This window comes from Lipophrys pholis, assembly GCF_963383615.2.
Source record: "Lipophrys pholis genome assembly, chromosome: 7".
Taxonomy (NCBI): Eukaryota; Metazoa; Chordata; class Actinopteri; order Blenniiformes; family Blenniidae; genus Lipophrys; species Lipophrys pholis.
Window position 1 is genome coordinate 24,669,121 of NC_137638.1, and position 26,133 is coordinate 24,695,253.

The 26,133-nt window shown below is 44.1% G+C and overlaps 1 protein-coding gene across 2 annotated transcripts in view; it reads left to right on the plus strand.

Moving 5' to 3' along the window:
- lmx1bb (LIM homeobox transcription factor 1, beta b) overlaps positions 1 to 26,133 on the plus strand; it is a 44,708-nt gene that overhangs the window by 1,471 nt on the left and 17,104 nt on the right. The gene's annotated exons all lie outside the window — the stretch shown is intronic.

The following is a 26,133-nucleotide window of genomic DNA, read 5'->3' on the forward strand; positions in this document are numbered from 1 at the left end:
AAATAGAGGCGATCCGATTTGTCAGTGAGCTTTTATTTATTGCGTGATTACGCAAACAAAACTTGCGCATTTAAATCAGCTTTTTGTATTTTTTACTGGAGAAAAAACATTATATGAAGTTTCCTCATTGCTTTAGCTTTGTTATTGTCTCCATATTTGCACATTTGTCTCCGCACAACCGTTGCATCTTTCACACACACACACACAAGTGATTTAATCCCACTCAGATGCGACATTGTGCATCGATGCTTTTATTTCTCCTTTTCCCATCAACAAGAACTTCATCACACAAAACTTTATTTCGAAAGGCTCGTGCAAACTCTTTAAGCGCACTACACGCAGTTTTGAGTGATTTTACAGTCAGTCTCCGAGGTATTTTAGTCAGAAAAACGCACGCATTGATTTGCCACACTCCAATATAAACACAACATTTTATTTTATTTTATTTTATTTGTTCGGTTATTTTTACAGAAACGCATTTTCTTCGTTTTATAGATTATATCCCACAATTGAAAAACGATTTTCTTTTCCATATAAATATTTATTTTGTTGCCATTTTTACTCTCTGGAACGTGTTGCATCTTGCGGCGCAATTTCACGGTTGAATAAATATAAATATGCGCATTTTCTGCGCAATTTGCGTGGACAATATAGTATTTACTGTTTGCGCAAGCGTAATTTTCACCCCCCCAAATAAAAAAACCCTTTAACGCATACCTTTTGTTTAATTTTTTTATTTGAAAGATTTACATAGTGGGGAAAACGAGTATTAAAGCATTTAAAAAGTTGGTGTTTTAATTATAAGGGTATATTGACATGATTAAATGCAGATTGTTCATTTGACCATTTCCTCCGGAGATTAAAATTCAACAGTTTTAATATTAAAGGTGCTAATAATAATTTCATAAATTGTAAACAAACAATAATTCAGCCGAATAATCCTGTTGTTCTTTCTTAAATGCAAAAATTATTATAGTTTTATGTTTCAATGTGGTGAAAAAAAAACCATTTCATAAATGTCAATTGAATGGCAGCTGGTAAATCTTCCCATGAAAACATTCCTAGCGTGGCAGATATTCACAGTGGAGTAGGATAAATGAGTAAATTGAATTAGTAAATTATCACATAAAAGAAGCAAAGATGGCAGATATGGTGGAGCAAAACGCTGAGCCTCGGTAACACAAGTGTGTAACAATGCTGAGGGTTGCCGTTTGGCCTGCGAGGACCCCGGGGTGCCCTGTGTTTCTCATCGCATGAGCGCTTTTCATGCCTGTCACTAAATTTTCAGCTTTTTGTGTCCAGGCTTTTTAACAATTCTACTTCGATTACCGGGACATTATGGCTCTCTGCTAGATACCTTGCAAAGCAACAAAGAGTTACATCTATTGCCATGCGTGCCATTCATCCAGCTTTGTGACAGGAGTGTAGTCGCCTGATAACAATGGAAAATTCATAGCAGTAACTAGGGGAGACCAGAGTCCCGGCGTCACGGCTGAGAGGTGGCTGGAAGTTGAGACAGTCCGGCAGAGGGAAGGATCTCTTTCTCATGCCTGGTTTAGCACCGGCCCCATTTCTTTCTTTTTTTTTTTTTTTTTTTTTTTGATATTTGTTTGGCGTGTCCAAAGAGAAGAAGACAGCATTAAGAGGCAGACACAGTGAGACAGAAAGGATCTATCTGGCTTTGAAATAATTCTCCTTCCTGGCATTTTCTTTCTGATATGCTCTGGAGGAACCATATTTGGAGGAGGACTGACCATTTCCGTCCCTTTATCTGTTGGTACCGGGAGCTTGTGTGGCAAAGCCTGATGCCTCCAGCCAAATGCAACAACCTGCTGGGCGCCGTCCTGCTCTCACACACCATTATTTATCACATCTTTTAATTCATCTCCCACCTTTTTATTTCTGCGTAACCCCTCCCAGGTTGAGCTAGCCGGTGGCTCCCTTTATCGCACCAACGTAAATAGACCTTTTTTGGTTGTTTATTCCATTTGCATTGATGGGATACTTAAAGATGTAATTGGCACCTTTTTGACTTTTATGACACCCATTTAAGATGCATTTGTCAGCCCACAAACTGCTTTGGGCTGTGAAGAGGGCTTCTTGCCTTACAGAGGTCTACTTGCCTAATTACATTCCTACAGCAACTGATTCATGCCCCGTAATCAGCTCTCACTAGCTATAATAAATCAAGGAATTGGCAAGCAGTCTTTTTTCGCACCTTTGGAAGAGGTTTAAGTGCAGACGGGGGAAAACAATTGTGTATAGTGTTATTAAAACTCCCACCAACACAGTTCAACACATCTTGCTCCATATAGTGCAATTATATAATAACAAGATTGGATTTTATTAGCCTTTTCCCCATATATTTGTGGTTTTTTTTATGTCATGAAGTGGATCAGTATTGATATGGTGTTTTTGTGAATGAGCCATGCTTAGCCCGCCCGAAATGTCTGAAATGTACAGACGTCAGACATGTTTTTCCAGAGCTGGGAAATAAAATCAAATAGATATGAGAAAAGCAGAGGCATGCAGACGTGAACACAGCGCTCCAGTTTGATCCCAGTGAAGGCAAACAGGCAGGGCTGTCAGTTGGAGGAGAGCCGCAGCCGTGGAAGGGGGAACAAGCTGCAACGAGACGGGCGGTATGTAAAAGGTAGAGTGGAATTACACCATTCCAAGAGAGTTTGTTGTGCCCTGGTGTTTAGGGGTCAATTATACATCATTAGAAAGAGAGAGATCTTCTCCCCAGAGGGACACTTCCTCTAACCAAGCAGATGCCTTGAAAGGAGCCGTGTAATAAGGCCTATCACTTGACCAAAGTGTTGGACAACACCCCTGTAATAGACTGCCTTGTTAGAAACTGCCATGGGCTCCATCTACAAAGCATAACATTAACTAACCATATTATACACCGCGCTGCCCACTTTTGGGTAGCACTGATGCATAAAAACGTTGCGTTCCAGCGGGGATGTTTTTTTTTTTTTGGGTTGTTTTTTTTCCATGACCCCATAAAGTTTTACTGTCGAGTAAAATGTTATTTTAGATTGTTACATTTGTGCCTCATCCAAACACACCAGCATGCAGATTTCCTTTTTTTTTTTTTTTTTTTTCTTTACTCCAAATCTTTTACCTCACGTGCTGTAAGCAGCATTTTTTTTTTTTTTTTAATTCAGGTCACGGTAGTATGAGTAGTAGAAAAACACAGCGGTGATGAAGCCATAAAAGCAGAGCTCCCACAACCTGTCTCACCTCCCGTGTACGCTGGACGATCCCCCGGTGTGCTGAGAGGTGCTTTTTAGAACAGTTTGGAGTGCCCTCCTGTGAAATTGTTGTTTTTTAATTAGCCGTGCTTGGGACGCTGCAGCAGTGTGCGCCGGATAGATGCTGACGGCTGGGTTTCTGTGTTAGCTCGCCCAGTGTGTGTGTGTTTTACTCACACTAGGACACTCCCGCGTGGCCTGGCACTTTGTGAGCACTCACCAAGAAGGGAAGGAGAAGAAGAAGAAGACGAAGAAAAAAAACAAAACACCAGGATGTACTTTGTGTTGTCAACCCAGCTGGGTAGTTTTGCAGTTAATTAAAGACTGTCCTCAATCCTGCTAAAGTATTTCAGAGGCAGCTCTGCAGGCAGATCTGCGGGTGCACGTTCCTTTTGTGGAGGACTTTTAAACTTCCAGCCATACTTCATTATTTTTTTAATTCTCCCTAAAAAGGATAAAAATGTGTCTTTAGCTGCTGATCTTGGGTAAATAAAAGCGGACTTCTAGAGAGAGACAAATCTAATGTTAGGAACACAAAGCTGGATAATATTGCTTCAGCTTGCTGGGATTTTTTAGTGCTCGGCAAGGAGCTAGCTGGAGCTGGCCTCGTTCCTCTGTAAGGAAGTATTGGGTTTTATGTCAACATGGCTCGGCCTGTCCCAGCAGCATACTAGGATGCGTCATCTGTCATCCCATGGTTTGCTGACTGTGACCCACCGCCCCTCCATTGCCGATACATTCAGACCCATCAAAAGACCAGTTGTACATCACGGATTTGCATCACATTGGTTGATATTTAAACAAAAAGTCTTGCCTGCTTTGTAATAATATTTAGAATCGACACAAACTTTTGCATATATGCGAGAGGAACTATTATATATTGTTAATTCTGTGATGTAGTGTGTAAACCTTAAGTGTCCAGATTGTTATTAAATCAGGTGATTACATTATGGTTTGCAGTGGAAACGTCTGTGTGTGTGTGTGTGTGTGTGTGTGTGTGTGTGTGTGTGTGTGTGTGTGTGTGTGTGTGTGTGTGTGTGTGTGTGTGTGTGTGTGTGTGTGTGTGTGTGTGTGTGTGTGTGTGTGTGTGTGTGTGTGTGTGTGTGTGTGTGTGTGGCGGCAGCAGCAGCAGCAGTTGGAGCACAAAGCACTTTGCAGGACGCTATGGGAAGCCACAGAGGCTCAGCCTCGGTAATGCCCATCACCACTTTAGAGGCCAGACTGGTGGCGAGGGATGTGGAAAGAGGTCTCTGCGGCTTTGTGTGGGGGAGCCGTTGTGCAGGGGAGGAGAAGGATCTGCAGAGGGATCTGCCTGGTGTGCTCACATTACACTGGATGATAGCAGAGGGGTGCAGAGGAACTCAAGCATGCAATTTGTTGGTAGCCACAATTTAACCTCATCTCCTAAAGCCGGCTGTTAGGCAGCCAGTGGGACATGTCAGTCAATCGGGAATGCTAATCAGTGACGGTGGAGAGAAGGCTCTCGGCTTGGCATTGCAGTGATTTTCATTACGGGCTTCGAGTCCTCGGGCCTTCAGGTTTATTTTCACAGCATGACAACTCTTCATAACAAAAAAGCAAGGCAACCACAAACCATTAAATGCAATTTACAAATTAGATTTTGGCTAAATCTGTGAAATACTGTAATGGTCTCCTTAAAGTAGCCGGCCGAGAAACACACGTACTCAGCAAATGTTTTCAATTTTGATTTGCCAGATTACATGTTTAAATCAAGATAGCGAAAATGATCAGTGGCTGGATTTCTCTCAAATTATTCCTTTCAAATACCATTTACTGTGTGTTTGCTATATTGTCACTGCTCCCTTTTTTTTTTTTTTCCCTCTTGCATATTTACAGTGTTTGTAATTACATTTCAGTTCTGTTTGTTTCATCTCGCTTCTATAGCTTGCAAATAGCCCACACTTGTTTCTTTAGGCGGCCCGGTCGAACGTGCATGAGAAATTGAGACATGGCCTCTGCTTCTGGCTCGCGGTATCGCTGCTGGCCCCAACTGTGTATATGTGATCCCACTCTGGAATGTTTTTCCAACACGTAGGCTTTTCGCAGATACACTAGAGAGGACTGGCATCACAGTGGCAAGTGCTGCATTCAGACTGTTGTGTGCCCAAGGCTTACTCTCACACTCACATCACACATTCTAGCTCTACATGGGAATGGGCAGAGCAGTGTGTTTGTCTACATACACCCCAGGTTTTTGTGAGGGTGTGGGCGCATGTGTATGTACACTTGCTTCCTCTCTCTGCTCCCCTTTCTCTCTTTGTTTCTAAAGTAAGCTCCTTCCACCGCGTTGCATTGTGGTGAGACATGTAAGCGCCTTGTCCTTGCTATGGCATGTCAGGTTTGGTTCCCCTTGAATTGCAGCAGTGTAGATTTTTTGCACATATGCATCAAAACACGTTTCTTTCTTTTCTTTCTTTTTTTTTACTCGTTTAATCTTCATCAAATGAGATTAGTCCCCAAATACCGGTATTCCTGCCCAAAGTGACTGACAGAGATTTGCACTTTTATCATTAAGTGTGACACTAAGCTGGTCAGAGCTTTGTCTTGAATGGAGGGTCTGACGGAAACGGGGGCTCCTAATCCTTTTATTTGTGTCAGGCCCAGAAAGAGGGAAGAATGGGGCCAGGGTGGGATGGGGCTGCAGAATGCCGTGGCCCTTAGTCCCCTCCAGACCCGGCCTCCACAGCCAAGTGAGCATGAGACTCATCTTATGTGGTCTATGCACTCGAGCAGACACACACACACACACACACACACACACACACACGCGCGCGCGCGCGCACGTGCATCTACAGGACAGCATGTTTTTTCTTCAAATGCTTGAATGACCTGCACACGATGACAAAAGCTGCATATTGAGTTTTCATTGCTTATGTATGTAAACAAATATAGATGCAGACGTGCATAGTCACTTCAGAGTGTGTACCTGCTCCCAGTCACACCAGACCAAATGCCTCCATCGCTGGGTACACGGACTGCCATGGCAGGAGGTTCAGTCTAGGATGAGATTAATAAAGTTTGCCGGTTCCCTGGTCGAGGTCCAACGCAAAGCTTTTGTCCGCAGCTCACATCGGGTTGTGGGGCTTCAGCTCCTTTTGTGTGTGCACCCTTGTGGTAATCCATCTCCAGCGGGAGTCCCCCGAGGCACTTTATTTACTCATTCAACTGTTTGGAAGTCTGTTAGACTGCAGATCAGATGCAGTGAGACCAATGTGATTACTTTAACCAGCACTTGCAGATTCCTGCCCAGCATCTCCTCTCACCCTGAGCTGGTGAGCTCTGCAGGTGGGAGGGAAGACCCTCACCAGCTCATCCTTCTCTGTCTGTCCTGTTTACCGCCATGCTTTCAGAAGGGCCAGTCCAATATTCTCTGTTATGAAAATTCTGCATTAGGTTTTGAATTTCCTCCACCCACACACTGCTGAGCTGATAATTCCTTTATTATTCTTGTGTTTCTGAGTTTGCTTTTTTTTTTTCTTCTTCTTCTTCTTTTCAATTTCCAAAAAATCCTTAAACTGGCGGCCTCCTAAATTTTCGCATTTGGTTGGTCTCGCTCTCTTTCTCAGTGCATCATAATTGAGCGCCACAGTGAATGTGGTGTCACAGTGTGAAAACTAACATCTATGTTTTATTGCAAACAATGAAATGGATTTGGTTATCCATCCATCAACATTAACCCAGAGCCATGTATTTGGGGCTAACCCCCATGTTAAACCACTGCAGGCTGTCAGACTCTCTGAATTTACTCTCCATCTCTTCCCCTTGGCGTGGCTGGGGAATTTAGTTGCGATCAGCTGCCAGGACGAGCATCTACAGCGAGAGCTCCCTAAACTCGCTGTTTAGAACCAGCCGCTGATTGGTGATGGCTGTCTTGGCAGGAAAAATAACCCTGTATGAAAACACTGCAGATTGAATTTCTACATGTCTGACTCACTCCGGTCCTCTTTGACCGGCCCCCCCACGGCAAGCCAGCATGATTTGTGCATGAGGTCCCGTGACCCATGGAAGCTTCAAAAAGCAGCGAGGGGAAATATTTGGATGATCCTGATGGGGGAGTGGAGACGTGGGAGGGAGGTAGAGACGACAGGGGCATGGTAAGAACAGGGACTAAGCGGTGTAAGGCGAGGCAGATGTGAAGAATCTGCAGTGCAGCCGTGATGACAGCGAGGTGGGTGTGTAAACGATGACCCCCCCCCCACACACACACACACACACACTTACGCATCTACCACCACACCTAGTGTCCCTTTGGGGACCGACGCCATGTTCTGCATGAAAAGGTGTCAAACAGTAGGTAACTGTGCACTGCAGGTTGGAAAGAGTTACTACAGAGGAAGCATTTTATCATTAGACATCATGCCATGATACTGATCGTTTGTACCCCACCCCCCTGCTGTACGCCCCCGATCCCTTCTCCTCTCCCTTTACCTTTCCACTGCTGGCTGGATATTAATATTTCCCAGAAAGCTCCTACAATACATCTTCTTGGGAAATTCCACATCTCTCAAATTCTGCAAAATGATCTGGTGTCTATGAAAGGGATGGATAAGGGGATAAAACAAAAAAAAAAAACGTTCAAAGGTTGTTCTTTTTTTGTATGTGGGTCTGCACGATGACGGTTGCCTCAATAAGAAAAATGTATTACTCCAGGTAACGGCTGAGCTGTTTGCTCCATTCATCTAAATTTCCTTCTCTGGTGTATAGTATTGTTTGACTCAACCTCTTGGCCTCGTAGCACATTATTTATGCACAGAATTTGCCTCTGGGAGCCGCTCACTGGAAACCCCATTGAACAGAAATAGCTGCAGTAGACTGAGGTTCAATGCAAATCCAAACTCAGCAATAAAAAAAAGGAGAAAAAAAAGGAAAAAAAGAAAAGCAAATGTGTGGTTGGAGGCAGTCCCAATCAGTTTTTGGCCTCTCTGCTTGTCGCTGCCTCCTCCTGAGAGTGGATGGCTTGGCTGACCCCCCTGTGTGTGTGTCTGCCTTTACACCGGCCCCGTAGGTTCAGCATCACAGGGGAGCGTCGCTCCAGCCTGAGGCCGGAGTTGTGCTCTCTGAAACCAGAGCTGCACGGTTGTGTTGTGATCCCAGCTGGAGAGACAGCTCTGGCTCTGTGCGGAGCCCTCGCTCAGCGTGCCGCCGGGGTCACCGGTGGCCTCTCGGCCTCCAGTGTTCATCGCTCCACTGCACTTCGGCGCAGCGCCGGCTTGGACCTTATTATTTATTGAGCTGCAGCCTTCAGCTCTTCTAAGGATCTGTCCTGCAACAAATATCAGGGAGCTGAAGTTTTGATGGGGTCATGATATTAGTTACATCCAGCTTGAGAAGTCAAATCATCCAAAGTGCTCAAGTCCGTCTGTGAAAGCCCTGAGACGAATGTTTCACATGACTTGTAATGTCAACAATTTCCCCTTCATCTGTAAAAGTCCACACGTTATGATTAACTTAAACTGGCTTCATTTTTAAAGTTAAAAATGTGAAGAAGTCAAATTTTGTTCTTTCGCCAAGACAAAAAGCTACTTTGAGTGTTTGTGGTGCGAAACGTGTCCTCAAGTCTGTGTTTTTCTTCACACATGTTTACAGTATCTCGTGGTATCTGATAGCTTCCAGCTCCACTGTGCATTTAATCGTGCTGATTTGCATTCCTACGTGAATGTGCTTACGAGAGTGCGTGAGTGTGTGTGTGTGTGTGTGTGTGTGTGTGTGTGTGTGTGTGTGTGTGTGTGTGTGTGTGTGTGTGTGTGTGTGTGTGTGTGTGTGTGTGTGTGTGTGTGTGTGTGTGTGTGTGTGTGTGGTGTGCCTTTCTTGCATGTGTGTGTGTGTGTGTTGAGGGTCTGTCACTCAGCCAAGCATTGGACATACTGTTGGCAGGCGACACAGTCTGTGGATTCTCCTCTTGGTCGTGCTGCTCTGGAGGCAGAAAACGGTGCGTGCCACCCAAACCACCAGCCAATCCCTCCCCCCCGTCTCTATCATCAGCCAAGCAACCCCTCTCCCTGCTCTCCATGCTCTCCTTTTCCTGGGCCCCCGAATCTGGGCTGTGGCCTGTGGATGAGTGCTACATCCTGGCTGTCAGCACAGGGGTTAGCTGGGGATTGGCCTGTGGTGGAAGTGCAGTATCAGGCCCTGTCTGTCAGCTCCTCGTTCCACTTCCTCCCGCCCCTCGGTGCAGCCTGCCGTCAGTGGCACAAACATACGTTAAGCTGTGACTGACTCAGATCTCTGGCTCGAAAATGAAAGGATCGCCCTCAGAATAGGCATATTCATAGCCGTGCCAATGAAAAGGGGCTGTTTAAGTGCTCGGGTGTTGTGTTTTTAAACAGACCGCAAAAGCTTTGACAGACGGTTTACTATTTCACCCAGTATTTCATTTCAGGTGCTTTCTGACTTCCGAAGACCGACCACTCACCCACAGCATGTATTTGCATACAGTTACAGCTCCCTTGCAACCATTTCCCCCCTTTTTATCCCATTTTTCAGATTGATATATGTTTACAAAATGTCACACTGGGTTTTACATAAATCATGTCGGTCATATATTTTGTGCCAAGATTTAGATTCGGTGCACATACAGGGAGACGTACCTTGACTCTGTCTGTGGATCACATTATGTGATACACACACAGGTACATACATGCTCACGCACACATGGACACACATCTGTACGGCATATGGTTGTAGACAGGCCTACACATGTCAGAGGATTTGCGACTATAATCAGATTAATTGGTCCATCTCTCCTTGGAAACATCATATATACACATGAAGGCCTCTGGTAGCTTTCAGCTGGATGCTGCTTACAATAACCAGAAGTCAGGCAGCAGGCGCAAGGTCACAGAGGTCACAGCACGCTCTCTGGCACCGGCACATCTTTATGGCTTACATGTTCGAAAAATTATTGCGGCACTTACAGCCTCATTCTGTCTGACAGAGGAGGAATTTCTATCTGTTCCTCTTAAGAGCTGAAACTTCTGTAAGCAGCACTCTCTTTTAGTTAAATGTGACACAGAGAAACCTGTTTTTCTCCAGAACATAAACACGGAGGTTAGTGTTGTTTGGCAGAAGCCCCGACCTCTTCAAAGACAGTGGCACAACCTTTGCAAAGAATATTGTAAAGTACATTAACCATAATCCTTATTAACATTCTTGAAGCTCCATGCAGGTTCAGTGCGTATGTTTTTCTTGTTGCCCACAAGTATGTCTATGTGAGGGACTATATACACACATGCTGCCGTTCATGATTTTATTATAGGTTTTAGCCACACCACAATATATACATGAGAATAAATAAGGCCCTCTCTTTTTCTTTCTTTAACAGTCTCCTATGAATTAAAACATATTCTTCTGTTTGCATGTTATATCATTATTATGTCTTGTGGGCGAAAGGAGGGTCAACATTATCTGCAGTGTTAAGGGTCATGTCATGGTGCTAAAAGGCTGTCGGTTCCAGCCAACGGTGCTTTTGAGCACCAGCACTTGAGCAGTTATGCATGGGGAGATCGTGTGCGAGCTCAAGTCATTTGATCACGGAGGAATGGAGAGCACAGCAATTACAGTTTGGTTACTAAAAATTATGCAGTTCAATCAGTTCATCCAGCAGTGAAACCTGAATAATGTGTGATATTGAAACAGGAAGCTCAAAGGAATGACACAGCTAAGAGCGACTCATAGTAATGTTCGCACAGTCAAAATAGCTTAACCCATTAAAGCCTGGAGCAAAATGTATGGGAATGACTGTCAAGAGGCTGATGCGATGTGTAGCAGGAGCTGTAATAATCATTTAATATTACTAATGATTTTATGATTTATGTTAAAATAGACCCATTGATTCATGCACTGTTTTGACAAACACTGCATGAAAAAAATATAGATAATAATTCTGAATGCACATTTTTAGATAGAGATGAATAGATACATACTTTATTAATATGGAAGGAAATTCAATTATTATTATTACTATCAAACACTAACAATTTCACAGTTCCACACATATAAATGATATAATAAAGCTACTGCCGCAATAATAGTCATATATAAAGATTAGAGAGGATTATTTGGTTAGAGCAGATACGTTTTCTAGCTTATTAGTGAAATGCAGCTGCACAACAGCCCTTGATACGGTGTAAATCCATGCCACATCCAGGTCTAAAGGATACACATACTCAGTACACAATCCTAACAACAGACATGTGAATGTCATCTCATGTCTTTTTTTGGTGAACAGCATGAATTAATACCAGGGGAACATAAGTAGAATTCAGTTGTTGTTTTTTTTGTTTTTTTAAATGGTTGGGTTAACAGGTAATGAAATGATTTATAGAAATCTATAAACGTTGTAATAATACAGTGAAGAATCGTCCGATGTTTGATGCCGTGATCAGTATGACCCATTAATCCACCGCTCAGTTGTGTGATTGAAGAGAGTGCCTTTGCAAATGAATCCGAATGACATAAATTTTCCAATCAATTCATCTTAACACCGTTAGAATTTGACGGGTTGTGTCTGTGCGGGTGAGCACAAGTTCATCTGGCAGGTCAGCCGGAGTGTGCCTGACAAAAATGTTGAGGGACCTCTGCTTCAGAGGGGAGAAATATGATATTTATGCCCTGACTTCCACTTGAAACTAATGGTTGGAGAGTGACCACGTGAATCCACCTCCGTGTCATTTATCTTATGGGATGAAGTTCATAGAATCTCGAACATTTGGATGGTTTTTGGATCGTCTTTCACAAGTAGGCCAGGTTAACCTTAACATACCTCTTTAGGATTGGCCACTTTTCCCTCCCGCCTGCTCTGCCTCATGTGGTAAACACCACTCCGCTGGCACTTAGGGCGAGTGAAACAACCCATAAAAACAGTATTTTGCAAATACTGCTTCTGCTTCTGTTTTTTTCACACATTCTGGCGCTAATAAGCTCTGACACACCCTAAACAACCAGCCTCTCAGAGAGTACATCCAGTGTGGAGCGGCGGTTTGGTGTCCAGGGGAAGCCTGCGGTTCTGGAGCCAGAGAGGGAGTCGTGCCCTGCCGTCCCACAGAGATGACAGGAAGATAAGAAAGAGAGGTGGCCTCTCCTCGCAAAAACATCCCACCAGGAACTAACCTAACCTGGGGGAGACAGGGAGGCCTTTCGGACTCGTGTCAAAACCTATCGTAACACACAGGGGGAAAAAACAAGTTTATTTCTCCATCAAAACTGAGGATTCCTTGAACGGTGTTGACTAGTCATTCAGAAGCGATCAGAATCTGCTGTAAGATGTTCCTGCGGTTTCAAAATATCCATATCAAGTTTACAGTACAACAGCATGCCTCCGTATGTCACAACTTTGGCTTTGTGACATGACTTCTCCCAACCAACAGCCACAGAAATCAAGGGGCGAGAGAGACTAAGTGCAAGCGACAGTCTCTTGGCAGACACAGCGCCTGCAGTTATAACTTAGAAAACCGCTTATAGTTTGCAATATTTGAGAAGGCGAAGTGAAAAGGTAGCCATTTCTCCTAGACGATGCGTAATGAGGGAACCGTAGGGAAGAAGAAACAGCGAGCGGTTTCTGGAAGCGGCACTAACACAGGGATCAGCAGCATTAAAAGAGATTTACACCCCCAGCTCTTAAACAGTTTTCTTTTGCTCAATGGTTCCTCTTTTACAGATATTTCAAGGAAGTAATAAACTGCACTGACAAGCGTTCGAGTGCCTTTGAAACATCCCTCATGGGCAACAGAGCTCCATCATTTCTATCACAGTCTGCATTGTTTTTAGTTGGTTTTTTTTGTTGTAAAAGTCTGCCTGTTTCTCTCTGTTAATGGCATTTGGCAACGCTTTATTATTATGATCAGCTTGTTGTTGTTTATATCAAAGAAATGTTGCGTAACTAACTGTAATCCATCAAGCAATATGCTCTCCCCAAGGGTAAGTCAGTACAACATTCATCTTGATGTGAGCGCTGTGTTTGCCGTGTGGTTTAAGTCTACAGACTGTTTTTCTTGACGGTTAAGTTCTTTTGAAGCTGACGGCGTGGTCCAGAAGGAGGCCCTGCACAGTGTAAGATGTCATACACCCACTGTGCTGACCAACATGCTCTATGGGCCTTGATGTGCCCATAACATTTAATGGTACTTTGGCAAATACTAATGGAAACTCTTGCTTTGCCTAGTTCTCACATTTTGTTCCCTCCCCTCTGGTCGCTCTTTTTTTTTGTTTTTTCTCTCTTCTTCTTATTTACCATAATTATTCGTTTGCGTCTTTGATACACTTAAGTATGAACTCATGGCTACAAGAAAAGAGTGGAAAAAATATGCATTATCTGCTAATTATTAAGATTAGGAGTGGGATAAAGAAACCAGAACGAAAGGGAACATTTGTCTTGAGTAAGCCACGGTTCCCTTCATTCCGCAACCCCTCAGCGGGGCTTTTTGTTGTCCCGCTGTCCCAGCAGACCATCACAGTGTCTCTTGTGGGTTTCGATGCCGCCTGGTCGGCAGTGTGCAGGTACTGGAGGGGAGCGGGGAAGGCGGAGGTCATGCTGTGGCACGTCCACGTCTCAGTGTGGGATGAGGAAACATCTCGACCTCGCACAGGTTCAAGAAGAAACAGCCTGCTTCTGATTAGTCACTCTGATCGGCAGTGATAAACAATTCCTGTGGTCTCCTGCTCACGGAGACATCACTGGCAACGACTGAGTGTTCACGGGTGGCTTGTGAGTTTGTTTGTATGCTCAGACATGTAGGCTTTAAGTGTGCGAGATGTGGGCTTTTTTTTTTGCGCCTTTAAAGCCGTTTCCAAAAGCTCAATCAAAGTAATTACTATATTTCAAAAGATAGCACAAATGTTGATATTTATTTGGTCGGACATGGGCATCGTGTATATTTGTAAAAGCTTGCAATGGAATAACATGACGCTCCTTTGGTCGCCAGTGACGTCACAGATGTAAATTATAATCCAAAACATGAGGGTTTGTGGGGATTTCAATAATGACACTGAGCCGCTCACATGTTGAAGGTTGAGCGGATTAGATAAAAAGAAACCATGGATGATATCGTTTCATGCCAAATCTACATCGCGCAAAAGTCCAAAAACCATAAGGCAGTGGGTGATGGAGGAGTTTTTAAAACGTTACACTCACAGAGCCCGGTGTCCTCTTTGCCCTCGCTGGTAACTGGCAAAGTTTATCTGTTGCTGCGTTTCTGTGCAGATGCCTGGCACCGAGCCTCGCGGTGATAAAAATGTCTTTGGGAGGTAAGTGTTTATGGTGAGGATCCAAAAGGTTAGCATGATCAAAGCCTTGCTTAGAGGACATTAAGCAAAGAAGCAGGAATAATAAACAAAATAGTCAGTTGACTAACTATACGATCAGATTTATGACCGATAGAAACCATGTCAGGGAGAAGCGGGCAGATTTCTGTTAGGCTGTTTTTTTTTTTTTGTTGTGTTTTTTTTTTTTTTTAAGTACCCTGAAAAACAGCCTCCAAGTTAAAAAAAAAAAAAAAAAAAAAAAGCACAGATCAGTTGAGTTTTAAGAACAATAGCAGTAAAGATGGGAGGAAAGCATTTAAGATTTCACACCACAGATATACAAGTTTTTTTGGCAAGTTCCTCTTGTGTTTTATTCGTTTTAGTCCAGAACTGAAGGAGACACCAAACCTGTCCACATAAACATAAAAATCTGATAACGGGGAGTAATCAGATAGTTGTAATATTCGGATCTGACATGTTTATATACACTTTAGAAATACTATCATCAAAAATGCCTGGTTTACATGTTTCAGTCCTTTATCAGATTTTTTTTTCTGGGTACGAATGTATGAAGTTACACTCAAACTTGGTGTTCGTCAAGGCTTTTCATCTCTTTTACCATTAATTCACCTTCTCGTTACTCCGGAAGTTATTCCTGAAAGGTGTTTGTATTTTGCTCAATTGTCACTACGTAATTTTCATTTTCTCCATTTTGTTTTCTTAAATCTACTGGTATACGTGCAAAAATACATCAGAGTATCAATCTAGATTCCTCATAACTACTTAACTGCTGCCATTGGCTAAATATATAGCACTATGCTTAAATAATCTGATAACTCCCAAAAATTATATCTTGAGTTTATTTTTAGTGTGCATGAAGATAGCACACAATATGAAAATGATTGATTCTTAGCAAATATCTGGGCTTTTCTTTGATAGTACAGGCTATAGGAAAAAAAAATGTGTCACACAAGCGTCCCATGTCTACTTTAAGTCTTTATTGGTGCTCAGTGTTCGCGATTGGCAGAATTGGTTGTTTTATCTGAGTATGCCCACAAATGCTGTCTATATACCCAAGCCAAGCACAAAAAAGTCAAATTGCAATGATGTTATCGTGCATGATACACAAAAAAAATATGTATATATACAAAGAAAAATGTTTTCCTGCATTTCTTTTTCTTTGTTTTCACATTCCAACATTTAAAGCATGTGTTTGGAGATTTACTGCTTCACGAGGACTTGCCGCAATCTCCATTGGCGTAATATCTGAAAGTGTTTTTAGTGGTAGCTTCGACCTCTCTGCAGCCTGGAGCGGTCCTGAAGCGATGGGAGTGGTGTACCACCCAGGCCCGCCATTCCCGTCCTGCCCAGTCATTTGCTCGCGGCTACAGCTTTAAGTGGGAATTATTGCTGGGGAGATAAGTATGGAGATAAGCCGGTCCTTGCTTGCAAGATGTATGAGGTGTCTGGACACGGCGAGAGGTGCACCTGACCTGGAAATGAATGGTGTGAAGGTACAAGTGCAGCACATGAACCTCCTTTTTCACCCGGCCCCTGTCTTGTAAGAGCAATACCCCAGATCACCACGAAGATAAGAGATGTAAATGGTTTATTGGAGGGTGGGGACTACAAGGTCTCATGCATGGGTTAGGTTAAAATAAGTGTAATTTGTATTCTGTAACACTAAAGCCCTTGTTATTTTGGAGATTGTTTGAAATGTATTTGTTAGGGGGTGGAAGGTTTAGACTCAGGTGAAAAATTAAATAATTTAGATATATGCTCCTTTATACACGAAGAGTAGTTTCAAGACCAATTGATTTGAAAAAGAAGCTAAAAGGCGTATCACTTGATATAGTGTTTAAGTGTACTTAATATATGAATGAATTATTGATTTTGATGAGTGTATAAACACTAAAAAGAGACCATGATAATTATTTGTAATTTTAGGTGCCCTAAATGCAGATCAAATTATTTACAAGAGCCATTGAGCTGCCTTGTTTTATTTTATTTTTTATTTTTTAAAGAGAAAGTGATTAGGTTGCTGCCTCACTAAGGTGTGTGGGAGAAACATTCCTCCTGCCTGGTATGTTAATTCACAGCTCCGGGCTCTGTACCAGCCGTTGCTCTTTGATGTTGCTCTCCACGTTGCCTTTTCTCCATCAGGTGAACCCTTGGCCTCTTAGCGTTTTTATTTATTAGACAATCCCTCACATGTAAAAGATGATAAAGCTGACACGTTACAGGCAGTCGCCGCGTTCACCCATCGACAACAGCGCTTTGTTAAACACCCCAGCAAATTTGAGGTTTAAATTTGATGACACTTTACATGCCAGAGGAGCTTGCTCATTGGACAGCTGCCAAGGCACTAAAGAGAAGCCAGGCCAGATGATTATGATCTTACAGACACTGTCAGCAGAGCAGAGTACTCACAGGAAATTTTTTTTTGTTTACCTATTGCTCTCAATTTCTGATATACGAATCTCTCCATTCCTTGGGATTCGTTTGAAAACTTGTTGTGCCTCGGCATGTGCACATTGCTGCTGCTTACCTACGTGGAACATTTACTCTCGAATGCCAATCTTAGTGTTTTTCATCCCTGTGAAGAAGAATCATTGTCAGGTAGTCAGCTAATGTCCGAAAAGGTCACCTGCTGTTATGATCGAAGCGAGCCGCGATGCTTTGACCCCCCGCATGAAGAGTTATAGGTGGTTGGTCAGCTTGTCAGTCAGGTTGGGTGGTTTTTTTAATCATTTCATCTTCGCTGGGAGGCTCTCCTGAGACCCTTGCAACGTTTAGCAGTCTGCGGCTCAGGACCCCGGGGCTCGTCTAAGCTCTGCCTGTATCCGAGCTGCCATTATTAGCTCTGCTCTCCAGAGCACGCCGCTCATCTCTCCCCTGAGAGGACGGCTGAGAAATGAAGCACGCTGGCGAGGCACAGCAGCGGAGGGCCAATAGCCCGACATGGAACAGTAATTACTCCATTGATATTCCTCACACAATAACACTGTCATCTCTCATTTGCATAACCTCGCTCGGTTCGCCACAGCAGATGAATGCATATGATCTTGTCAAAAGGCTGAAAGAGTTTCCATGGTATATGATTGGTGGGGTTTTTCACCGCCTTTTAGGTGCCAGTTTTGTTTCAAATGCACAGGATAAACTGTTTGATTATGATTAGGTTAACGAAAAAAGAGGGAAAACACCTACTCTGCAGCTCTGTGTGTACGCCGCTTTCTGGCTCAGCTGGCTTTGTGGTATTAGAACATAAACAACAAAATGGAGAGAGGAGGCTGCGGTGTATGAGGTTTGTAACAGTGTACGTGCACGTGTGGGTCTGCCTGAGAGAATGAGAGTGTGTTGAGGGGGTGGGGTGTCAGTGGATGTCATAGGGCCCTGTCTCAGTCCTTGGTTAATGGCCATTGGTCATAGGCTGTCTCCCCTTTATTTCTTTTGCTCTCCTGCTCTATCCTCCCAGGTCTCCCACTGGAGCAGCGCCCTCAGGCACCGCATCATTTATTGCTGTCAGGAGTCACAGTGGAGGGGAGGGAAGGGGGTGGGGGTGGGGGGCGTGCAGGAGGAGGAGAGACAGGGCGAAGATGTGCTGCAGAAAGAAGCCAATGGAGGCAATAGGGAGAGGCAGGCACGGTAGACTGTCAAATCTCAGCCGTTGAATATTTAATGGAGCCTGGAGTGTTTATTTAGTTAGCCTGTCGATTTTTACCGCTCTGTCAATAGCGGCTCCCGTGTAGCCTGCTGATGATCTTTAGTGTCTCTTCCCCCAGGAGAGGCCAAGCACTAAATGCAATTATGGATTTTCCTGCACCGCAATGTGTTTGATATTTTTACTGATCTAATTTGCAATCTGGTAGTTTATTGTTTGGCATTTTAGTGGCGCTCAAGTGGCGAGGCAAATTTGATTTCCCCTCATAATTCTTTATAACTTCATTAATGCTGTTAGCACATTGGCACAGATCTTAAATAAAGCTAGAGAATCATCCCATGGATGAATGCATTCCTCATTTTATTGTCTCCATGCCCCATTCTTTTTACTGATTCTGGTTCTAATTAAAAATCATCCTAGTGGTGCACTGTCTTTGTGAAATATGAAATCATAATCGGATTTCAATGGCTCCCTTCACGGGCGCTTTACGTATTCAACCATATGCCTGGATATGTGTTGGGCGGAACCGAACAGAATCAAAACAACTTCATTTCGATGGCATTCAGCATCAGCGGAGACAAATGAGGACATTAGCCGCGGAGCAACAAAAGCAACAGAAGCAAAATAATGTGGGTGATTGTCTCCGAGAGAGACGTTGCGGTTCCACGTGTTTCTGTAGCGCCGTAGGATTTCCTGCTCTATGACGGATGTGTTAGTTAGAGGGGCAGCATTAGCCGTAATGCTGTTAGCATGTAGCCGTGTGAGTGATGTGCTAGTTAGGTGCCCAGCAGTAGAGCTAATGGTGTTAGCGTGTTGAGCCTTCAGAGGGATGCAATCGGTTAGGCTGTGATGGATGAGTGTCGTGCTGCAGAGGCCTGCAAGCCTCCTCATTCGCCGGGCTGTCAGCTTCTTAAGTGGACGTGCACAATTAGCGCTGAAATCAGAGCCTGCTTAATCTGATAGTAGGCTTAACATTCACTTGGAAAAATGGCTCATCTAGCAACTGGTGAGTGAATGATGGCCACTATAAAAAGACGACTCAAAGCTGTGTAAGAGAGAAGAGGGCTGATACACATCTTTCTCATTCAGAAGTCCTGCGAACGTACAGTGAGCGCTGCATCTCACTGAAACGTGGTCTTGGTTGAGGAAGCAATCACACAGAGTAGCTTTGAAGCGCTCTATCCGACCACACAACTTCCTCCGCTCTTCAAATACAAAATAAAATCAGCCTTGAAAATGTCCTTGAGTGATCTGTCATCACGGCTGTTACACCGGTGAGTGACTGGAAGAGAGTCGGACGCTGTCATGTGTCAGAAAAAGCTGAAGATACATTCCTCTTCAGGGGTAATGAGCAGGGCACGTTTAACACTCAAGCACACTCAAACGCTTGGATATTTCCACACATGAGTGAGTTTCCAAAACAAACAGGGCCAATATCAAAGGCAGAGCAGCTCTACCTCGATGATCTCCGTCATATCAACAAAACCTGTTCTCACCTGGAACCGGGTGCCGTGTACAGACACATAGTCATAGCCATTAGTGGTCCGATTGTCTTGATAGATTGGGCAGTTACGACGATGAAAGCAACCACAAATGACATTATTATATGTTTGTGCTCCTTAATTAATCCTGCCTTTATCTCGTGACACCTTTGAAAAGAAAACTGTCTGTGAACTGGGTGAGAAAACAGCCGGAGTTGTGATCACTCGTCAAAAGGTCAATTACTGACTGTAGTTGTGTTCCTGACAATGTGTGGAAAAAGATATTTGAACGTAAATATAAAGCAGCATTATAGGTTTGAATTAAAGTGGAATATTTTGAGAACTGTAAACTAACATACTGTTATCTTGTTTGGATAACAGTCGTACTTCAAACTCTGCCAATAGTCTGTCTGTGTGAGTTAACTTGTCATCCTTTGTGATGAGTGACTAAAGACTTATCTTTCTTAAGCTCTCTGCAGCGTCAACGTCTATAAACATTCACATAAGCACTTTATTTATTTAAATCCCTGCAGTCACTACTGTTAAATCCCAGGCACGTTTTTAGATTTTTTTTTTTTCGGTTTTGTTTTGTAAAGAAGGTCCTGACAGCAATGATCTCCTCTCTAACTGAGTACTGCCATCAGATCTTCCCCTCCTGCATTACTTGTGGTTTGTGGTGACACACACCCTCTCATCTGAATCTTAATGACGAGAGCACACATGAGAGATGTTTGTACTCCAGGCGTGTGTAAAATTCATCGTCTTTATCAGCTGAGAGGAGACGGGGAGTGAGGCTGAGGAGGAGTTCTCTCTGAGCCGAAAGTGTCACTTCTCTGTAATAGTTTATGATTCATCCCTCCACCTTTGACTAAATAATGAGGGATGACAATTAGAGCAGGCCAGGGGAGTCGAAATCAAAGGGCTAAGATTCCCTCTCGGCAGAGTCTTGCCTGTCTTGAGTGTGCTCCCTGCAAACGGGATCCAGATGTCGAGGTCTGTGCCGCCATAGGCCGCCGCTGCTCCTTGCCACAGCCACACAACAGTGTCTTTCTGCCGTGGCCAGCAAGCTGCGAGTCAGCCAATCTCACAACCTCCGTGCTCGCAAACATGACAGGAGACTCTCCCGGTGAGAGCCTGGGACAGAGGGCCCCCACTCCAAATAAAAGAATTCCAGCTTACGGCCCTCATAGAGCCAAGGGCTGCAGAGTATCATTTCTCCATGCTGTGATTTATCGAACGCTCGGTTTGTGTCTCTATTCCCTCTTTGTCTTCCCCGTGCCTTTTAGTTTGTGTCTCTCCCTGCTCGCTGTGCTTGTGGGGCCTGCTGGCACTGTTAAAAAGAAAAGTTATAGATGTAAAGAGGCTTTTAGTAGGTGTAATATAGTTGCTGACTGTTACGAAACTGTTGTACGAGTGCCAATAGATATAAAATTGATATATTTATTTGTGCTTTAATCATGATAGTTTTTTTGTTCAGTCCTTACAAAAAAAAGAGAAGTGCATCCCAGAGATTGTAGGTGATTTAAGGTGTCTGCCAGTGAAGAGGGAAAGGGAGTGAAGTCAAGGGGTCGGGAGTTGTCAGTCAGCGCGGCGGCTGAATCAATGGTCCGATGTGGCGGAGAAAAGGCCAGCAGAGCACTATTGATATGTTTAACAAATTAGCCCTGATGACGGCAGGTGTGATTGTGAGCGCCGCTCTGGGGTCAGCTCGTCATATGGTGGCTAACAGACACGATATTGCTGCGTGTCCTGATCTCTCCATTCCCTCACAATGGCATTAGGGGCACCCCAGGGAAATAAAGAGTCCCACTCCCCTATCCCCAGTGCTCTTCAAATTAACTCCCCAGAAGGTTAAGCTCCCTGATTCATAATTATTCAAGCCCACCACCAGCAGCCCTCTTCACTTCCACTTCCCAACCCCTTTTCTCCATTTCTCTCTCTCCCTGCCACTTCTTCTGAGTGGCACTTGGCTTTTTGTGGGAAAGCCCAGGAATTAGATTAACTAAGCCTGACCTGTGAACGCACAGCCAGATGATGGGAGCAGGATTCGACTTGATCTCTGCCTGTCTAGCTGTCTCTCTATTCAATCTAGCTGTCTGTCTCTCATATAGTGCATTATTGCTTGTGAGCGTCCCTATGGATGAGACATTTTCAGCCGCCGCTATTCTGCAATTGCATATATGGCTCTCAGAGGAGTGTCCAGTGTCAGGAGTACATCTCACTTGCATGGACATGATTTGAATGATGCGAGGCTCGATTGGCCTTCAGTTCTCCCTTTGTGGGATGGTGACAGTCTCCTTGCTGGTCTGCTCATTAAATAAATGCCAGCAGAGTGTAGAAAATGCAGGCACTGTTAAGCACAGACAAGTCCTTCCACAAGCTCTGGATGCAAAGGGAAAAGTCTGCTCTGGCCACATTATTGCAGTCAGAGGTTCTCTTGTCTAAAGAGTATTATTTTATTAATATCTGTGATCTCTATAGGAATGCTGGTGGTCAAAAACAGAGCGCTCAGACACAATGAAAGAGCTTTTAAAAAGCAATTCCATCTCAAATGAAATGCACCAAGATTATCCATGGTTTTTGAAGAATTTCCTTTTTTCCACACTCACTCAGAGTCTTGGTATCACTTGGAACACAGTCATGAGAGAAAAATCTGAATTCCTATGAAGTGAACTTTTGAAAGCTAATGTCAGCTGAATCCAAAAGTCTTCCTTATGGGGAATTTCTTAAGCATATAAAGCAGCACCCAGGCTTGAATTTGCCCCGTCGTTGGTTTGACTGTGACCGGCTGAGTTTGCTACCAAGGCCATGTGATGTTCTGTTAATAGCTGTCACAGTTCTCAATCAGTGTAGATCTTTTTGTAGAAGAGTCGTGTGCATCTGAAGTCAATTGGGTTCCTCTGGAGAACGAGGTAATGTAATGAGGGACCACTCAGACTGAGGGCCAAGCCCCTTTCTCTACAATCACGTAATTAATCTCCTGATTCTACAACTCACAATGTCATGACAGGTATGTTTGTGTTTGGTGCATAATGGTGAAGTGTTCTGTGCTTCCCGAATGCCCCTGTTTTGGAAAATGGTTATAAAGCCCATTCCTTTACTGCCTATAGAGGGTTACGTACAAAACAACACTCCCTTTGGGCCCTATTAGGAGACAAAGAGAAACACACACTTCTCAAGCAGGTACCCTAATAATATGTCTGCAATTTAGATAATGACTGGGAGTGAGATAAACTGAAGTGTGTATTACAGGTAATTGGATCTGCAGTGTGTTGGCTACCTAAGCATCTATGGTGCTGCGCATTGTGAGTTGGCTACAAGGGGCACACCAAGATTGACTGCCGATGATAAGTATTACAGGGCTCTTCACCAGAATATGCAGCAGTAATGGTTGGTTTGAGATCTTTAAGCTGCCTTGGCCCACAAACATCGTCAGAGCTGAAGGCAAATCAGAGCTGGCTTCGGAAACTCGGCTCTGGACAAGGCAGACTTTGCATTATTTCTCCTCAGATCCCCGGCTTTCGTAAGCACTTCCAGTTAGTCGGAGGATGACAAATACAACACCCGGGGCTGTCAGAATGATCAAGTTGAGAGAGTTTGTTTCTCCAAGGTGAAGCCTAGAAAAGTTGGAGCCATAATGAGAGTTGTCAAGCCTGTGAGGTGAAGCGCAGAGTATAGCAGGCGGTGGGAGCGATGCAAGGGTGCCTTTGGGGGCCTAGTGGGCTGGATCTCCTTGGCCTTTAAAGAGATTACCTTGGCAGTGTAAGGAGCAGGTCTACCCAGAGGGTTTAGGAGGAGATAGGCCAACCAGCCCATTACCAATACTGCAGAGGACCCTCACAAGCTTCATTAATAATCTGATGATGAATCACTACTTTAATTGGACCTTTATAGCTGTTGCCTGATCCCTCGTCACATCTTCTCACTTCCATTCATAATAAGCGAGTAGTTTGTTTTTTATTTCACGCAATAATCTTTTTTTTTTTTTAATTGATTATCTTTTCTTATTTCATGAAGAATAGATTAGAAAATAAAAAGGAATTGTTGCTATTGCGTTAACCCCTCACAAAGGTATTGGCTTTGTTGAAAAATGGTTAATTTTCGGTCTTTGTTGAGATATGTCCATATGGTTCAAAGAAGTGTTTGTTTTAAGACTACACACAGGGTCAGATTTCTCCCACTCTTAATTAGATGAGGGATGGTCTAATTAAATCAAATTCATTATCCTCAGCTCTAGAAATCAAGAGGCTCTATTGGAAATAAGGTTAGGCTCCCCCTCATCCATCATGGCCTAACTAACCAATTTACAGGCCAGCCTTTTGCATGAGGCATTATTACCTTGTCATAAACACTTACCTTTAAAATCCTCGAATCAAGTCATGATATGCTAAGCTTTTATCACATTAGTTTGTGGTACTGTGTCAGCCTCTTTCTGCCTAAGATAAAGTAGGCCCTGAATAATTATATTAGCCACATAAGGCGTAGACAGTGCAAACGACTGCTATTTAAAGCTGGCTGATAATTCTGTATAATTAAGACATAGTACAGTTCCTCACACAGAAGTGGGACCGAGGGCTTTTCTGTGATGAAACAATGAAAAACAGAACAAACAGGCCTCTTTGTGAGGGTTTTGTTGTAAGCAAATGAGCCTCTACAGACTGTAAAATCACTCCAGTTGCACATTCATCTGTGAAAATTTCTATGTTGTGTCGTTTGTGCTGCTCTAGCCCTATCTCGGTCGTAATATCATTAACTATACACTTGACCATAGCGTGTCGTTCCCGCAGCTGCAGAGTCACTCTGCATCCATTGTGTCGGACACACAAAAAGCAACCATCATGATTATTCTGAGCTCGACTGATCTATCTGAGCAGATGAGCCATTCATCATACGGCCTGTCTGTGATATTACTGACGCCGAGAAAAAAATGATTAAAATCCTCTTTTTTAATAAAGTGTCCCAGCACTGTTTCACGGTTGCTATCTTTGCATATATACATCTGATTATCACAGGTTTAGCATGTGAATAGTATCTTAAGGATGTGAGAATGCTATTGCTTAAAATTTATATGAGTCCACCATAGGGCCACAAGCCCTTTAAATGCCGCTCAGTGGCGGAGCCATATTCTGAAACACATGAGGCCTGTCCTCTGATCTGTGTTGGAAAGTGAATTAGTAAGCTCCATTCTAAAGCCAGTGATCGCAATGGGCCGAGAGCAGTGATTTGTTGGCAGCGTATATTACAGCCCTCGGTCAGAGAGGGAGGGATCAGAGAAGTGTGTGTATGTGTGTGTGAGGGATAGGACAGGGGGCCTTATCACTCAGTGTTTACTCACAGTAAATTGAGTTGAAATAATAGTCTTTCTCTGAGGCCAAACAATGGAGCAGGCTGCAGGCCGAGGGCCCAGGCTGGTGCAGAGCTGGCCCGCGCCACTTCAAAATGAAAGGCTGAGCCCCGGGCCATGAGGAGGAGGCGCGGCAGGGGGAGGTGGGGGAGGCGTCCTTTATGTGGACAGCTACACCAGTCGTGGAGCAGACACCCCTCTGACAGGCACCTGGGTAAGACAACGGGGAGAGAGGAGCGTGGAGCTGGGAGTCGACAGGGGGGGCGGTGGCGGCGGAATGATGAGGCCTCGGGGCTCTGTCATTAGGTTGGTGGTAGAAAGGAAGATGACTGCCCTGAGGACAGCAGAGCGACAGGTCCCGGTGGGACAGGGACAGCGACCTCTCATTCCCCTGGGTGTGCGCGAGGACTGGTGGGACGTGTCAGTCTGTTAGCCCCCCCACCGCCCCCACTTCAACACGCTCTCATAACCTCTGGCTATGAGCGAGCACTGGGAGCCTAACCTGCACAGAGAGAGAGAGAGAGAGAGAGAGAGGCATAGAGGCAAAAGCTGAAAAAGGCACAGAAAGCATATCCATGTCGCGCATGGACCCTCCTATGCCATTGTTTTTGTGTGTGTGCTTCAGCTGCACCTCAGCTCTGCCTTCTCCCCTTCATTTATCATTCTGCAACATAAAGTGCTGCCACAGCATTATAGAAACAGCTGCTTTTTCAGACAGCCACAGAGAATGGGCTGCTCCCCGGCACACAAAGACACTCGTGGACCTAAAGAGAGTGTAAAATTGGTGGGTGAATGCAAACCCTTTTCCCTTGCTGAGAGGGCTGACCGCGGGTGTCACTGTGGCAGGAGACATTGTCATCACATCTGAGGATAAATCAGGATCCATATCGGCCCAGTCGGGTGAACAATGAGCAGGAGGGGCAGCAGAGAGATCAGGCTTGTTCAGAGCTAAATATGCATAACTACAGCTGCCGTGCGTCACACTCTCCCGAGAATACATATCAGGCTCTTTAACCAGGCGCTATATGTATGAATCATCCGACTCAAGGCATCTGTATCTCTGTGCACCTCAGCACAAAGCAATGTCAATTTATTGAATCCCGAGCCGAAGCGAAAGGAAAATAAACC